The sequence below is a fragment of the Podarcis pityusensis genome (genome assembly GCF_964106645.2).
Source record: "Podarcis pityusensis genome assembly, chromosome: 7".
NCBI lineage: Eukaryota > Metazoa > Chordata > Lepidosauria > Squamata > Lacertidae > Podarcis > Podarcis pityusensis.
In genome coordinates, this window is record NC_138031.1 from 54,099,247 (window position 1) to 54,114,345 (window position 15,099).

A 15,099-nucleotide genomic window follows, 5' to 3' on the forward strand; every position below is an offset into this window, starting at 1 on the left:
CATTTTTCTGCTGATATAGCATCGATGAAGTCAATGGGGTTGTGACCATCAAAATCTCTGGCTTAATATATTAACTAGGGTGTATTGAAGGACAATAAATACTGCAGCTCCAGGTCAGTGTGGATTTACATGACTAGTTGTAGTGACGATCACCATGTGAGGAATCTGTTCACCACAGCCCATTTAAATTCCCGGTTGGTTCCAGACCCTTACTGGAACAAAATCCTATGGCAGGCTTCCCAATCTGTTGCTCTCCAGCTCTCCAGTTGTTGCTGAACTATATCATGGGTGTAGCCAAGGAGTGGGGCAGGGAGGGGCTGTCCCCCCTAAATAAATGAAAATAAAAATACAGAGCTAACTGAGGTTCTGGCCCCCCAACAAATGGCCTGGCCCCCTAAAAAAATCCTGGCTACGCCCATGGCTCCCATAATTCCTGGCTATTAACCATGTCAGTTGGGATCCAATGGAGTTGGAGTCCAAAACATCAGGAAGACACCAGGTTGATGAAGGCTGTCTTACAGCAAGAAATCCTTTATTTATTCGCCTTCAGACCACTTGGGTGTCTGGATTTAGCTGAAACATTTTCTTGCTCTGTCTATCATTTTGCCTCCTTGACTGAACTCTCATTCAAGAATCAAGATATAGAACTGGCGAGACACTATTAGGATTCTATCACGTTTGTGGTAAATATGTATATCCCAGCAGAGCTTAAAGAATCAAGGATAGTCACACTGTGTGTGCTGAAAGAAATCTTGTACTATGCCATTAATAGGAATGATGACTCTGCTAAATCAATAGTTCAGAATCTGTTGCACAAATTTGATTTTTACTAGAGAGCTCTTGTTAAGTGCAGTTGGGAGTCCCCCTTCCTCGGACCATTCACCTGCCTCTCTCCCATTTACTGGCTTGGCTTAGAAGACTGCTCCCTATGAAATAACGCAGGGTCATTAACTTAACAACTGTCCCCATCATCAAATGTTTAGCTGTGGGCTCAGAGAACCGTCATGCAATGTAAAAAAAGGGTATTCAGAATCTGATGAAGCAAGCAGAAAACCCTGTTCAAATTCAAAGATAGTAGTTACAGAGGAGGATTATGTTAGGATTCATAGAAAGTAAGAACACAACAAATTGTACTTGGGCTTATCCAGACTTGTGCCGCATTTCTAGGCACAGGTGTGTGAGTTAAAGCTCCGTGTCCAAGCAGCCAAGCGCTTTTTCTCTTGCCCTGGTGTTTTGCCCATGATACCCTATTTACCTGTTCTGATTCAGCATTTTCCTGGATAAAGTGGTGGAGCAAAAAAAAAACCACAACTGCTAAAGGGAAATCCAGTCATTCTAGCATTCGAGCAGTATCCTAAGAGGAAAAAAATATTTGGTGTTGCCCAGAAGGAGCCGCCTTTCTTAGAAACAGACTCCAGTCACTTCAGGTAAACTCAAATGGGAACAATTTTATTTAAGTATAGTCTTATTTCCTCCTCGGACTTCCTCCCTGCTTCCCCTCTACAGAAAGTTCCTTCTTCAGGTATTTCCCCTTGACCCAAGAACTAACTATATACATGAAATGAGCATCCCCGCCCAAACCATATACAATATACATTTATATAAATAAAAAGTAGAAATAAAAGGAGTATTGGAAATGTTTGATCACGAGCATCATCTTTTGCTCTTGACTGTGTATTGCCTTCTAAAGCCAAACCATTAAAGGGGATTCTGTTCCTTCCAAGATTTAATGGTTTCTTTCTATTTTCCTGCCTTTATGATCATTACATTTCTAATACACTCCATGCTTTGATTTCATGGTGACTGATAGCCAGCTAACTGGAAAATAGAGATCTCAAGCCTAACTGATTTTTTAAAATATGACTGCAAACCTTGGACCAAATATTGAGGTCCTCTTGACACATTTCCACAGCATTTTTTTGTTTCATACCTTTGGTCTTAGGAAGGTGTCGTGAAGGGCTGATCTGACTCATGGCAAGAATTAAGCATCTCTTTAGAGATCATTCATGAAATGCTAAAACTTTGCAGGCATTGATCTTCAAGTACATTTCACAGAATCATAGAATCTTAGAGATGGAAGGGACCCAATCGCCTGCAATGCAGGAATATCAGCTAAATTAGAGAGCATAAATTACATTTAAATTAGAGAGTATAGGGGTCCTCAACTGGATGTCCTTTTTATTGTGCATTTATGATTATTTGTGCTCACAATGATATTGGAGCTGTTATACTGCTTTGTTTCCAGGCTGTGCAATAACGTTTGGGAATCTTCACAGAACAACTAATAACTTAGTTGGTGATGTGTGGCCAGTCCAGTACAAATTCTCCACTAATGCCCTATTGTCTCAACGACATGTTGCAGAAGTCTGCTTACCCCCTTTTGGGTTGCGGCAGCATTGTGGGATGCTCAGAATCTCCCTCCCCCCACCAACGTGGGAGAGCTGGGCCGCTTGGGGCTAACTTCAGCTGGGATGAGAGTTTCAGCTTGCACACCCAGCTTGAGATCTGACTCCACATCGGCCTGCCAAATTGGCCAATGGCAGGTTGGTTCTGAGGGCAGGACTCCCCAGAGGAGGGCCTGATGGAGCAGTCAGGCTTCCCTCAGGTCTGCTCTGGGGGGCAGGATTTAAAGCTGCCCGTGCTATCCCTGGCATCCACATACCAAATGCCCATCTGGAGGGCTCAAACACAAGGTGAATACAAAATCTGCTTGTGCCCCATCACTTAGCAGTCATTTCTCATTTTGGAGAGACTCGGGGGGCAATCCTTTTTTTTTTTTTAAAAAAAGTTGATTTTTATTAGTTTTTACATTTTTATATTCCATATAATCATCATCAATACAAGAAAAATATGTATAAATCCAAAACTCCCCCCTCCCCCATTGAATTCCCTCAACAACCTCTTCTGATTCTCTAATAATAATAATAATAATTTATACCCCACCCATCTGGCTGGGTTTAATTATTTACCTCTTCTGCTGATTTTATTTTACCTTAATTTTAAAATCTTTTGACTACATATTCTCTTATTCTTATCATTTTTATACCATATCTTTTAAATCCCATCATACATTTTAATTATTTTCTAATTATTGCTCCTTAACTCTTACACTTGTTTTCTTTTGTAAGTGTTTACTCAAACCCTGCTAGTGAGTCCACTTTTTTACAATATTTCTGCAAGTAATTCATAAATGGTTCCCAATCTTTTTTAAACTCTCTATTGTCTCTGTCCTTAAGTTTCCCTGTAAGCTTCGCCATTTCAGCGTATTCTATAAGTTTTCCTTGCTACTCTTATTTCGTTGGTATCTTCTTGTCCTTCCATTTTTGGGCTAGCAAAATCCTGGCCGTTGTTGTGGCATACATGAATATTTTTTTCTGATCTTTTGGTAAGTCTTGTCCTGTCATACCAAATAATAAAGCTTCTGGTTTCTTTTTTAGCAAACTCGGGGGGGGGGGGGTATCCTGTGGCAAGATCTGCCAAGATGAGCAGCTTTCGATATGGCAGGTTTTCCCTGGCTAAAATGGCATCAGATGGTATTAAGTTCCCAACCCTGGCTAACCCCAAAATATGCTGGTGTAGTTTAGTCAGCCAGATTCAAATCTCCCAAAGCAAGCGTTCCAGGGAAATGGTGGGGTTAGTGCTGGGCATGGTGAGCAGGTGGGTTAACCTGGAGTCTAACTCTGTGCAGTTCAGTCATGTGACCAGACAAAGAGGATCATGGAAGTCAAACTCTATTTTAAAGGCTTGTTTTCCCTCTGACAGGATTGGGCCAGCTGAGTTGGCTGTAGTCTTGCTTCTGAATGGGGTTGGGACCTGGTGTAATTTTATGTTGGCTTAATGTTTTATGCCTGCTTCTTGTGTATAGGTTTGCTACCTCACTCACTTAGGGAGTGCCTCTTACCTGCATAGATGATGCTTTTCATGCACTAGGCCTTTTCAGTCAACCCTTATTGCCTTCTTGCCTATTGTGTGTGTAAAACAGCAAAATAACTTGCACAAACACACAATAAATGATATGTGCTATCTGCTCAATGTTAATATACCTTCTCTGTTACAATGTTACATATTCTACGTTAAAATAATAAGAAAATAATATATTGTTTTAAATGCATCCACTCTAGTTTTAATACAAGTCAACTTCTTTTTGTTTTAATCATATAATCTGGAATATGATATGAATTAATGCCAATATCAAAATACGTAATATGATCTTTCCTTTTTACTTTAGTTTCAGCTTGCTTAAGATGTCTAAAAAATGTCTACATTTCAAACATAGGCAGGTACATTGTTTTGAAGGAAAATAATAATATATATTATGAGAATGAAGATGAAAAATATATGCATATTGATTATAGTTTGCTTGCTTGACTGATTCACAAGTGAATATTGATTGGCTGGATCAGCATGTTGTAAACCATGTTTCATGAATGTATGAATGTGTAACAGTCCCCCCCCCAACATTTGGGGGGATATTAGAGTTGAGGATTTCTTAGCAGTCTTGTTCTATTGTGCAAATAAATCAATGTTCATGCAAGTGTGTGTGTGTGTGTGTGTGTGTGTGTGTGTGTGTGCTAGATTTCCTTCTCCTTTTCAGAACTTTCCCTTGGGGGTCTTTCAAGTTTAATATTCTTCATGGAAAAAAATGTCATCTGAAGCTGGAATAAACCTAGGGGTACCTTGGAGATTATTTTTCCACAGGTGATTAATGCTCAAAACTGGAATGAGGTTATAAAAGCAATTCCTAGAATCTCTGTCATAGATCATATAAAAAAGAGAAAGTGATAAAATATGCACGAATCCTGCAGTTTTCTTACGGAGTCCTAAGCAAATGTTTCCTTTCAGTTCAACAGTTTGAACTGTTGTCTGCAGACAGTGGCTTTGGTTCTTGCCTGGGAGGAGGCAGACATTTGTGACTGTCAGTAACACTGGAAACCGTACAGCTCCTTTAGTATGTCAATTCAAAATAAAGTGGTTATTAGCCCCTAACTGAGGAAACTGTATTTGGATCCCACCACCCTTGTTAACTGTTAGCTAGTGTCAAAGTTACCAAGTATTTTATGCTCGAGCAAGCAGGGACAATTCAGCTTTGGGCTTTGGGCTGATTATTTTCATCATTTCCTTTGTCTGTTTAGGTCGAGTTTTAGGGCTAAACAGACTTGTTTGCCTGGGTGCATGCCTAGTCCTAGGAGCTAGACAGAAGGAGTGTATCCCTGCTAATGCTTCTGAACCTCTTGGTAATAATCTTCAGGGGTGTCTGGCTGGTATGGATCTTGGAGACCCTGCTTTAACGTCTTTCCAGTCCCATATGCTGGATGTTCCCAGAAAATGTTGCTAGGGGACTTTTGCGCACTCTTAGTAAATGGTCTGTGATCTGGAGCTGTTGTGTCTATGAGTGCCTTTGCACGCAGAGGTTGGGCTTGCCTGGGGGAAATTTGGTTACATTCAGGTTAAACGCCTGCAATGCTCTCTACATGGGGCTGCCCTGGAAAAAGGTTTGGAAACTACAGTGGTTGCAAACTGTGGCAGGCATGTATTCCAGATCATGTTAAATAGGTCTTGTTGCTGTGGCACTGGCAGCCAGTTAGATTTGAGCAATAAAGATAGAGGTTTTGGTTTATCTTGTCCGCCCTGGAAGGAAGTTCAAAGAGGCAACTACAGCTTGGCTATCAGCTGATGATGTGTTCATACCTAATTGTTCTAAGAGAACTTGCATAGAATATATTATAAACAGAAAGCACATACTCTTTCGTTATGCTGAAGCTTGGCATCAAATCACACAGTAATGCAAAGTCCTCCTCTGCCTAATGAGCAAATATTATTTATTATATCCAGCCAACAGCTTTAGGAGGTGAAATTGAACGTTCTCATATGTTTTCTCCAATCCCTGAATTGGGACTTTTGCAAAAGGTCTCTTAGAGCTGTGTAAATACACCTGTCTGCTAGAAGATAGGGACTTCAATTAGTGTTCTCGGTGTTCATTTCCCAATTGTGGAAAATATGCATTTTTCACTGACAGCAAAGAAATTTTTCTTCTGCCTTTTTAATTATAGGTGCCAACCTAATGTCTCTTGACAGCAAGTACATATTGAAGGCAAAATCTTGTTTATTGCCTACAAGGTTGACTCTTTCTAACAATAACTGCCATTTTGATCTTAAACATTTGAGGGCATTGTATCTATCTGTCTTTAATGCTGAAAATAGCAGGGTTGAGATCATTGTTAAGAAGTCCTTCTCCATGTGTCCTACTCTGCTATGATGCCCAAATTGTGAGAAGAACCCAATAATAAGAATATCTGTGGAATATATAAGCTCTTATAAAGTGTTCAGTTTGATGGAGAGGTGCAGCAAGTAGAAACATTCAGGATGAACTCCATCTTCTTGGTGAGGTGTGCACTTTTTTTACAGTATAAATAAAAGAAATATTACCACCAATGGAAGAATATATCACACCAAACTTAACCAGAGAGCAGTTAACACTGGAAGAAAATGGAACTTTCTACATGGGACATGGGTAGCGCTGTGGTCTAAACCATTGAGCCTTTTGGGCTTGCCAATCAGAAGGTCAGCCGTTTGAATCTGCGCGACGGGGTGAGCTCCTGTTGCTCGGTCCCAGCTCCTACCAACCTAGCAGTTTGAAAGCACGTCAAAAAGTGCCAGTAGATAAATAGGTACCGCTCTGGTGGGAAGGTAAATGGTTTTCCGTGCACTGCTCTGGTTTCGGTGTCCTGTTGCGCCAGAAGCGGCTTAGTCATGCTGGCCACATGACCTGGAAAAACTGTCTGCAGACAAACACCAGCTCCCTTGGCCTGTAAAGCGAGATGAGTGCCGCAATCCCAGAGTCGTCTGTGACTAGACCTGTCAGGGGTCCTTTACTTTTACCTTTACTTTTTCTTTTTCTTTACAAATACTTTCTAAAAAATAATAATGGAGCTGCTTCTGGTTCATTTACCCTCAACTCAGAACGTCCAAGTCCTAACTGAGGATTCCCTCTACCCCCTTGATGTATAAAGTTTGAGAAGCACAGCTTGCTTTTCAGGCCTCATGCTGAGTTTGCAGGCCTGACAATTACAGGACTGATCTTTTGATGTAGAAAATAAGCAGGTTTATTATGGAGGTAAACGAGAGGAGAATATGGGACCTCATTATGTCATTGTCACAAACACGCTACACTTAGCCAAAGAGGAAGCAGTGTATTATTTTACTAGAAGCTAAAACTGCTATCATGCACCCCTTTAAATGGCAATTGCGTGTAATATTTCGCAAGTTCAGTATACTACCAATTTCTTGAAAATATGGGTAACTAGATTAATCCAAATGTATGTCCACTGAAATGCAGAAAGTCTGAACAGATCATTCTTCTCAGAGAGACACAGCCAAACCAAATCAAGCATCACTACCTCATGATGAAAACTGCTCTGTACTACACAGAATTGATCACACTTTCCCTCCTCACATCCATGTAACTGAATCTGCTGCTCGTCTGCAAATTTTTCAAGTTACATTTAACCTGAAAAATAAATTCCAAGTTAGTGTACCAAGAAATGTGTGAAGAAGGGATGTGGAACGTGTCATAAAGAAATAAATTGAGATAGACTTCTCTGAGCATTAGAATGCTCAGGAATGTGTGAGATCACATTTTTTTTGTTACTGATCAGAATTCAGCTTTTCGAAATTCACATACTTGGGTGGATGGAGAACTGTCAATTATCACTGAATATCTGGACTATAGGTGGAATCCATTCCAAAGTGGACTCAGCTAATAAGATCTGTGCAGATCATTATCTGGATCGCATCAATGAAAAAGGAAGTGTATTTTGATTATGCAGACAATGTAATAATAATAATAATAATAATAATAATAATAATTTATATCCCGCCCTCCCCAGCCAAAGCTGGGCTCAGAGTGGCTAACAACAATAAAAGTAACACAACATTCTAAAATCAATTCATTTTAAAATCAGTTCAGTGTAAGGAATTGCCCACCTGAGAAGAATGGCAGATGAAAGTGATGGACTATATGGAACTGGCTGAGATGACCGGCAGAATTCAAGACCAGGGAGAAGGGTCGATGGAAGAAGATAGGAAAAATTTCAAAATATATCTTCAAAAGTACTGCAATATAAAAGAATGTTAGAAGGAGGTTGGAAAAAGAATATTAGGTCGTTCTGGTAGATATGATATAATGGACTAAGCAAAAATGAGTTGATGAAATCGATGAATTAGAGGAGGTTTAATCACATTATTTTAATTTTAAAATAAGTAAACGAAAATAAGGTTAGAAGGATTTGCTGGAAACACGATTTGAACAAGAATACAAAATTAGGAGGAGAGAGGAGGTCATGGAAATAAGTAAAGGGAAAAGGTTATGTAAAGGTTTAATCTGCTTTTGTTTTATTTTAACTTAATGTATTTTTATATTTTTTGTTAAGTTTTCTTTTTTACTCTATTTTATTGTTCTCTTTATTCGTTTATCTTTTGCTTTGTTATGGTTAAAACTTTCTTTGTATTTTGTATGGTTTTTCTTCTTCTTTTTTCTGTAACTTTAAATTTGGAATAAATATCATTTAAAAAAAAAAAATCAGTTCAGTGTAAGTACCTGCCCCCCATACACACCCTTTAGCTCAAATCTACTTCTAACATTTTCATTTAGACAACCCATCTGGGCACATGGATGTTGATAAAACACTTTTTAGTCCACAGGTATTTTAGTTATCTTTACTATGTTTTTAATTATTTGCTTTTAGCTTTTTAATTGATAATGTTAATATTAAAATTGCTTAGAGATTTTATTCCAAGCAAGCAGTATATAAATGTTGTTGTTAAATAAATAACACATTTTGGTCTTTTTGATGATTTTTGTAGAATTGAACTTCATTGGTTCATTTTTATAAAAAAAAATCACTCGTGTGCAGCTCTTCAGAATTAAGCAGATGTTTTATTCTCAAATTCGGGAAAAGAAAGAAGGCATTCTTCTGTTGTATAAGTCTCTGAATTAGTGAAATTACACGCATGCAAACGGCATGCTTTAAGGGAAGAAAATAACATTCTGAAATAACGTTGACAGGAATATGCCTGTAAGTCTACACCAAGAATGGGAGAAGCTACATGGTGGTTAACTTCCATTAGATTTTTCATCTTTATATTCTCAGTTGCTGATTACAGTGCCAGGAGCAGAGTTTCTTTAATTTGGTATTTTGTTCTCTCTTCCACTCCCATTAACAGGCTCTTAAAAGCTCTATCCTGGAATGAAGAGTTATGAGGTAAATTCATGGCATATAGCAAGTGAAGTTTCCCTTCTACTAGAAACAAAGTGGTTTGGAAAGCTTAACCTGCTGGCCTTCTGCCTGTTTTTCACCTGTTCAAGGCACAGACATCCTTTCAGGAAAAATAAAGATTTGGCAACTCTGGTTGTTATTTTGTCCTTGGGGACTATGGAGTAAATGCAGCAAATTACAATTTTTTGAACAGGTCCATGGTTAAGGACCTGCCATCACTAACCTTTACTTCCAGCACTAAGAAGAGTTCATTCACTGTACGACTAAATAAAATATCCACAGTTGCTTATGGACTCATTATAATGAATCATCTGTGATTTTTCTGCATGGCACAAGAGTGCCACCATTTATCCCTGACACCAGGAGCATACACTTTTGAAAACAGAGAATAGATGGATTAAAAACCCGTAACGATAAGCAGCTCATAATCACTTTAAAGCTTTAGCTAAGCTTCAGTGCCTCAGGCTGCTGCCTCTATGGTTGCTCTTGTAAGCAGACTTAGTTATTGCTAAGGTTGATCTTCATGCAATATAATATTTTGTTGATGGTGAAATATGATTATTTCCCTTGCTACACTGTCAACTCTGGTACATAAACTCTCACTTAGACTCCTACAAGTTTGAGAACAAAAAGTCCAGTGCCAGAAAAGCTAACCCATAACCTGCAGCCACAGCCCTCCTCAAGACCATTTGTGGACCATTTTTAAATATGTAGGAAAAACTACAAAAGCAATGTTCTGCACTGGGGTGGTCAATATTTTGAGGCCAGCAAACACATTTTGAATTCTGAGAATGTTAGAATGTTCAATAGGACTGGCAATTTTGTGGTCTTCCTAAAAAAAGTTCAACAACTTTTGGGATATCCTGGTTTTTACTTTGTGAAATATGGCAACACTACTAGTCACAGAATGGCTGCTATGGGGTCCTGGTGTGATAGCTGCCACATCTAAAAGAGCAGGAAAAATGAGAAGGCCTTGAAAAGGTGCAGGGAAATCTCCCCATAAGTCCACTCCACGAATTCAGGGAAGGCACAGTCACTCAGAGAATAAGTTATTTGTTCAGAACAGATGATAGGATGGGCATCCAACAGTGGCATCCAATGAAAATTCAGCATATCAAAGTGAGCGTATTCAGTGTAGGACAGGCTGGGCCAGTGCAAACAGGAAGTGAGCAGAAAGAGCAAACAGTCTCTCATGTGTTGTGGATTTTTGAGGGGATATTTGCCTAAACCAGGGGGCGGCAACGTGCGGCCCATGGGCCGGATGCAACCCATGAATACCATTTTACCGGCCCACGAGCTGCCCCTGAACTGAGCCACCCGCTCAGCGAGTCCCCCGTGCGCTTTGCTAAACCGGCGTAGCGCGGCGCAGAGACTTGCTGAGTGGTGCCGGAAATCGCGTCTGCGCATGTGCAGATACCAGAAATCGCTTCTGCACATGCCCAGACGCTGAAAATTGCACCTGTGCAGAAGCAATTTTCGGCGTCTGGGCATGCGCAGAAGTGATTTATGGCACCGCGGACATGCGCAGATGCAATTTCCAGTGTGTTGCTGCACCAGCCTGGCCCACAGACGATCTCTGTGGGAGTGATCTCGCCCATAGCCGGTAAGCCTTGCTGACAGTTGGCCTAAACCTTTGGCTGGTGCAACAGGAGGTGCTAGTGGATACAGTGGCATTCATCCTGCTATCAAGAAGAACCTAATTATAATTTTAAAAGCATTTTTACTAGTGTTAGCCCTGGCAATTCATAGGTGCTCACCCCCTCCTCTTTTAATGAAGGGCAAGTCAGCCAATCAAGATGCAGGAATTAGCATATAGCCATAACATATGTATACAGTCATAGTATATATGTACATAGTACACATTACAACCATGGTAGCTCTGTCTACTAGTAGGAGGTAAACCTGTCTGGATTATAGATATGTGTTCTGAGTGATGTGCAAGCAATATTGTGAGGAAAACAACAAGATTAAAAAATATCAACATGTCGTGAGCTGCCATTGGATTGGTCCCAATTAAAGTCCTGATCGCATCAGTGGGGTGTGATTTATATCAGAATGGGATTTTGAACAAACAATGTTATTTCCCAGGTCTCTGGATAATGATCATATCTGGTGGCTAAATGCTGGCTGTTCACTTGTTTCAGAATTGATATATCTATGCTCTTTTTGTATTGCAAACAAAGTGAATTCTGAACAGGTTAGTTAACCAAGAGGTCTCACCTTGCTTGGCCAACTATCCTGTCAGATATTATCTGCATCTTTCAAGATGTTGTGAAAACCTAAAAGCAGTCCATCAGCATACCACTCCACCAAACCCCTGCGCTACTAGTCTGGCTGTATAGATAGATACAGCACTATATCCCTACAGACAGAGTGGATGTGCTGTATGGTTGAGAGCTAATGATTAAATGAAATTAATAATTTTTCTTTTGAAAACTGGTTCCAATGTCTTGCTTTTTGTGCTTTCCCCCCTGCAGTTTTGCAGTGTGCTCATGAGAATAATTAGCAGAGAAATCCAGTGGCATGTGGGCAGTAAGATCCATTGGAGAAGGATCAAGAAATCCAGAATCCTGCTGGTCTCCCTTGCTCCAACTCACCCCCAGAATGAGGAAACAGCACATTAGCCCTGAATATTTTCCTTCTCTTTAGGACCAATGGAAGGGGAAATATTGGGGGAGCGGAACAACTATGAAAAAGGAAGAAAAATGCAAGAAATGCAGGGCTCCCACAGTTTTACACTAGTGGTGTAAGACTGGAAGGGTCTGAATTGGGTAATTTTTAACCATGGAGCCTCCCCCAACCATTCTCATTGTAGTGTAGAGCAAAGTGACATTTAGTATAATTTTGCTTTATGATCGCCCATTTCCTACCTTTGGAAATTACGCACCCAAATGTCCTGCATAAAATATTTGTGGAACTCAACAATTTCTAGATACTTGGTGTACCCAAATTTACACTGCCATCATTTTATACAATGGTAGTGAGCTGAAGAAGAAGAAGAAGAAGAAGAAGAAGAAGAAGAAGAAGAAGAAGTCAACAGTAATACAGTGCACATCTAATATGATTTTTTTTTTTTTTTGGTCATGTGTAAACTCTGCTTCTACACTCGAAGGATCTGAAATAAATGTTAATCCCATCTTTTTGAAGACATCAAAAGGGTTTATGAGGTGACCTAAACCTCCTGCTTTGATATCATCTTAATCTCTCCTAAAAAAGCTTCCATGCCTTGTTTACTATTTAATTACTCTATGGAAATGATTTGCTATTCCCTTCAGAAGCACTTTGGTTAATTTAGTAGCACTGTGGGGTGCAAGGGACTGCTCTAACTTTGTAATGCTCATCTGAGAGCTAACTGGTGATATCAGTGCATATTTGCATAATTTTATAAAACTGTATTAAGCCTCATACTTTTCTCACTGCTGGAAACCTGCCCAGAGGTATGTCTAATGGCTAAATGTAGACTGTTCACCTGCTGTTGAAAGAAGAAAACATTTTTAATATATTTAGGAGGGGTTTCTTTTTCTTTTTCTAACTATTTTTGGTAACTGCTAACATTTGTTATAATAAATTTGATGAAGCCCTCTACTACCAATCCAGAAATATCAGGTTGAACATGGATGGCAGATGTCTCTGGGTAGAGTCTTAGTCTGACCATCCACTTTTCCCCACTTGTCTGCAATTTCTTTTGATGGTGTGCAGACCTTGACAAATTCCTTTTTAAAATGAAGCGGCTGTAGTTCAAGTTCAACCTGTTTCAAAAGGAACTAATTCCAGTTCACATTCATGCCATTACAAAATGAACTCATCTGCTTCATGTTCAGTTAAACGTTCAATTCAAGTTCGCCCAATGGCCCACAGCTATATTTCCCACATGCTATATTTCCCACAGCTATATTTCCCACTATGTTAAAAGTTTCTGTGCTCAAATGCAACCCTCTAGGCCACTCTGTCTCACCCTTGGGACTCTCTTCAGCTAAAACCAATCCTGAACCACACCTCCCACCAGACACCCACTCCCCTCTTCCAGACCACACCACTCATAGACCACACTTTGCACTCCCCTTGAATGATTTTGCCTAGGTGGTATGTGTGAACTTTTATTATGCTTCTTGATTGCCTAAAAAGATAGAGTGTGTCTAGTAAACTATCCTATTGTGCAAAGGTAAAATTCACATTTACCACTCTGTTCTGCTTTGCCTTTGGCCCTGCCCACTCATGGCATGTGGCCCTTGGAATGTTGTCCAGATTGGAATGTGGCCTTCAGGTTCCTCACCTTGTTCTAGATCTCTTGGGCAGAGCACCCACGTGAATCAGGCTTCTCTTAATTTTTTTACTATGCACCAGTCACAACTTCTAGCAATTCCTGTGTCCGGCCTCTGTAATGGCAACAGAGGTAGAGATAAATCTCCAGCTTCCAGCCAGATGACCAGCTGCCCTAGAGGTAAATTACAAACTTCCCAAACTGCAAGGGAATGCTGCCTCTCAGGAAGGTCAGGTGGTACCCGGTGAGGAAAATTTCTTGTTACCCCACCCACATTGGTTTTGGGGTTTTTTTGCCTTCAAAAATAGTTTTACGTTATTTCATATTTTCTTACAAAGGAATGTGGATTCTGGGCCTCTGGTGACAAGTAGGCGACTGCGGACAAATACTTAAATCTACAGGATGGATTGTGTTTTGGCTTATTTTATTTATATTTATCGTTTATTTATTTAATAAAGTTTATTTTTAAAAACCTGCAAAGTGGTTTACCAAAACAAAAAACAAAAAACACCACAGCAGTAAAATCAAGAAAAATTAACAAACCTACTTTAAAACATACAAAAGCTAAAATATTAAGATTAAAATTACTTCAACTTCCGAAGTGTCTAGGTAAGCTTGCCTAAAGAAGAATGCTTTTAGCAGGTGCCTGAAAAGAGTCTAGCAAAGGTACATGCTTTGTTGCAATAGGCGGGGAGTTCCAAAGTGCAGGTGCTGCTCCACTGAATTGAAATTTCAGCCTTTAAGACATAGGAAAACTGCCAAGTAAACAGCTATTTTAGTGGAGGAGGGTCAAGATATTAACTGATATGCATGAAATTTCATATATAGCTATATAATCCCAAGTGTAGTAAGATAAGACCTTTGGAGCAGGCATTTTTTTACATGTAGTTTTTTTAGTAGGGCAGTAATTGTTCCTTGATAATTTGTCAACCCCTCCATGATGGCACCCAGGGTGAACCTCCCCCCTGCCCCCCATTCATATGCCCCTGCCTCTCAACCAACCCGACATATGGGAATTTTGTGCTTGAATGAAAAAACAAAAGACCAACTGCATAACGTGACCAATGTTAGCTTAAAAAACAAACAGATATATTCAACCATCACTATATTCATCCTAAAAATCCCTTCTGCAAACATGAGAGCTATGTCTTAATATTAACGATGTGTCTATTCTCGCTAGCTTCAGGGAAAACACCTTATATTAAGGTGGTTAAATATTTGCAACTAGTGGGTGGTGGTAGTGGAACGTACTCTACTTTTCTCTTTTAGCCTTTTATAAACTTTCTCACTGCTTCCCTTAGCCAGTCGGTGGATGAGCAAAAGTGCTTAGCTAAAAATAAAGTATGTGAGTAAAGTGCCTAAACTTAATATTTAGCTTAGGAAGGTTGGTGAGGTGATTGCTCTTATTCAAACTGCTCCACCTCACACTACGGATAAAATTTGCAAAGCAAGCAGAACCTGTTCATTCTGTGGAAAGTGGCCTTTGGAAAAAAGAGGTGAGGACAATCAGGCAAATTGTCCAGGTTCCTTATAAGTGAATTTATATTTTCCAATTACATTAAA

The 15,099-nt window shown here is 39.7% G+C and overlaps 1 long non-coding RNA gene across 1 annotated transcript in view; it reads right to left on the reverse strand.

The window, feature by feature from the left end:
* The window catches only part of LOC308481710, a 39,250-nt gene extending 25,599 nt beyond the window's left edge, over positions 1-13,651 (reverse strand). Inside the window, exon 1 of the long non-coding RNA XR_013988836.1 lies at positions 13,549-13,651. This is a non-coding gene — a long non-coding RNA (uncharacterized lncRNA). The remainder of the gene's footprint in view (positions 1-13,548) is intronic.
* Positions 13,652-15,099: the final 1,448 nt, after the last annotated feature.